The sequence below is a fragment of the Arachis ipaensis genome, chromosome B7 (assembly GCF_059453495.1).
Source record: "Arachis ipaensis isolate K30076 ecotype BB chromosome B7, ASM5945349v1, whole genome shotgun sequence".
NCBI classification, from domain to species: Eukaryota; Viridiplantae; Streptophyta; class Magnoliopsida; order Fabales; family Fabaceae; genus Arachis; species Arachis ipaensis.
Genome location: NC_142442.1, coordinates 50,130,564 through 50,133,452, shown reverse-complemented (window position 1 = coordinate 50,133,452; position 2,889 = coordinate 50,130,564). Strand labels below are relative to the sequence as shown.

The 2,889-nt window shown below is 42.3% G+C and overlaps 1 non-coding gene across 1 annotated transcript; it reads left to right on the top strand.

Moving 5' to 3' along the window:
• The first annotated feature begins 2,175 nt into the window (after nt 1–2,175).
• On the top strand, nt 2,176–2,282 carry LOC148551117 (small nucleolar RNA R71). Its single transcript, XR_015893491.1, has one exon. It is a non-coding gene; the product is annotated as a small nucleolar RNA R71 (small nucleolar RNA).
• Nucleotides 2,283–2,889: the final 607 nt, after the last annotated feature.

Genomic DNA, 2,889 nt, shown 5'->3' with positions numbered 1-2,889 from the left:
ACAGATCCTGAGGTGTTCAAGGATTCACAACCTTGCACCAAATTAGGCATGTAAAATGCCCTTGCACACAACTCTGGGCGTTCAGCGCCAGGTTGGTGCCCATTTTGGGCGTTCAACGCCCATTTGTTGCCCATTTCTGGCGTTGAACGCCAGAACCATGCTTGTTCTGGGCGTTTAGCGCCAGCTCCTCTCCAGGGTGCAATTCTGGTGTTCAGCGCCCAGATGATGCCCATTTTGGGCGTTCAGCACCAGAACCATGCTCTGTTCTGGCGTTCAATGCCAGGCAGATGCTTCCTCTAGGGTGTGATTTTTCTTCTGCTGTTTTTTATTCCGTTTTCAATTTTTATATTTATTTTGTGACTCCACATGATCATGAACCTATAAAGACATATAACTAAGAAAAATATAGTTAGATAAATAAAAATTGGGTTGCCTCCCAACAAGCGCTTCTTTAATGTCAATAGCTTGACAGTGGGCTCTCATGGAGCCTCACAGATGTGCAGAGTTCTGTTGAGACCTCCCAACACCAAACTTAGAGTTTGGATATGGGGGTTTGACACCAAACTTAGAGTTTGGTTGTGGCCTCCCAACACCAAACTTAGAGTTTGACTGTGGGGGCTTTGGTTGACTCTGCTTTGAGAGAAGCTTTTTATGCTTCCTCTCCATGGATGCAGAGAGAGATCCTTGAGTTGTAAACACAAGGTTGTCCTCATTTATTTGAAGGATCAATTCTCCTCTGTCCACATCAATCACAGCTCTTGCTGTGGCTAGGAAAGGTCTTCCTAGGATGATGGATTCATCCTCTTCCTTTCCAGTATCTAAGACTATGAAATCAGCAGGGATGTAAAGGCCTTCAACCTTTACTAACACGTCCTCTACTTGTCCATAAGCCTATTTTCTTGAATTATCTGCCATCTCTAATGAAATTTTAGCAGCTTGCACCCCATAGATTCCCAGTTTCTCTATTACAGAGAGGGGCATGAGGTTTATCCCTGAACCAAGATCACACAGAGCCTTAAAGATCATGGTGCCTATGGTACAAGGTATTATGAACTTTCCAGGATCCTGTCTCTTCTGAGGCAATGTCAGTTGATCCAGATCACTTAGTTCATTGGTGAACAAGGGAGGTTCATCTTCCCAAGTCTCAATACCAAATAATTTGGCATTCAGCTTCATGATTGCACTAAGAAACTTGGCAGTTTGCTCTTCAGTAACATCCTCATTCTCTTCAGAAGAGGAATACTCATCAGAGTTCATGAATGGCATAAGGAGGTTCAATGGAATCTCTATGGTCTCTAGATGAGTCTCAGATTCCTTTGGTTCCTCAGAGGGAAACTCCTTATTGATCACTGGACGTCCCAGGGGATCTTCCCCCTTGGGATTCACGTCCTCCTCTCCCTCTTTGGGTTCGGCCATTTTGGTTATGTCAATGGCCTTGCACTCTCCTTTTGGATTCTCTTCTGTATTGCTTGGGAGAGTACTAGGAGGGATTTCAGTGATCCTTTTACTTAGCTGACCCACTTGTGCTTCCAAATTTCTAATGGAAGACCTTGTTTCATTCATGAAACTCACAGTGGCCTTAGATAGATCAAAGATTAAATTTGCTAAGCTAGATGGATTCTGCTGAGAATTCTCTGTCTGTTGCTGAGTGGATGATGGAAAAGGCTTGCTATTGCTAAACCTGTTTCTTCCACCATTATTAAAGCCTTGTTGAGGCTTTTGATCCTTCCATGAGAAATTTGGATGATTTCTCCATGATGGATTATAGGTGTTTCCATAAGGTTCGCCCATGTAATTTACCTCTGTTATTGCAGGGTTCTCAGGATCATAAGCTTCTTCTTCAGAAGATGCCTCTTGAGTACTGTTGGATGCAGCTTGCATTCCATTCAGACTCTGAGAAATCATATTGACTTGCTGAGTCAATATTTTATTCTGAGCCAGTATGGCATTCAGAGTATCAACTTCAAGAACTCCCTTCTTCATAGGCATCCCATTACTCACAGGATTCCTCTCAGAAGTGTACATGAACTGGTTATTAGCAACCATGTCAATGAGTTCTTGAGCTTCTGCAGGCGTTTTCTTTAGGTGAATGGATCCAGCTGCAGAAGTATCCAATGACATCTTTGATAGCTCAGATAAACCATCATAGAATATATCCAGGATGGTCCATTCTGAAAGCATGTCAGAAGGACACTTTTTGGTCAACTATTTGTATCTTTCCTAAGCTTCATAGAGGGATTCACCATCTTTTTGTTGAAGGTTTGAACATCCACTCTAAGCTTGCTCAGCTTTTGAGGAGGAAAGAACTTGGCTAAGAAAGCCGTGACCAACTTATCCCAAGAGTTCAGGCTGTCTTTAGGTTGAGCGTCCAACCATATTTTAGCTCTGTCTCTTACAGCAAAAGGGAAAAGCATGAGCCTGTAGACTTTAGGATTTACTCCATTAGTCTTAACAGTATCACAGATCTGCAAGAATTCAGTTAAGAACTGAAAAGGATCTTCAGATGGAAGTCCATGAAACTTGCAGTTCTGCTGCATCAGAGAAACTAGCTGAGGTTTCAGCTCAAAGTTGTTTGCTCCAATGGCAGGAATGGAGATGCTTCTTCCATGTAAATTGGAATTTGGTGCAGTAAAGTCACCAAGCATTCTCCTTGCATTATTGTTGTTGGGTTCGGCTGCCATCTCCTTTACTTGTTCGAAATTTTCAATAAGGTTGTCTCTGGATTGTTGTAATTTAGCTTCTCTTAGTTTTCTTTTCAGAGTCCTTTCAGGTTCTGGATCAGCTTCAACAAGAATGCCTTTTTCTTTGTCCCTGCTCATAAGAAAGAGAAGAGAAAAAAGAAAAGAAGAGGAATCCTCTATGTCACAGTAAAGAGGTTCCTTGTTGTTA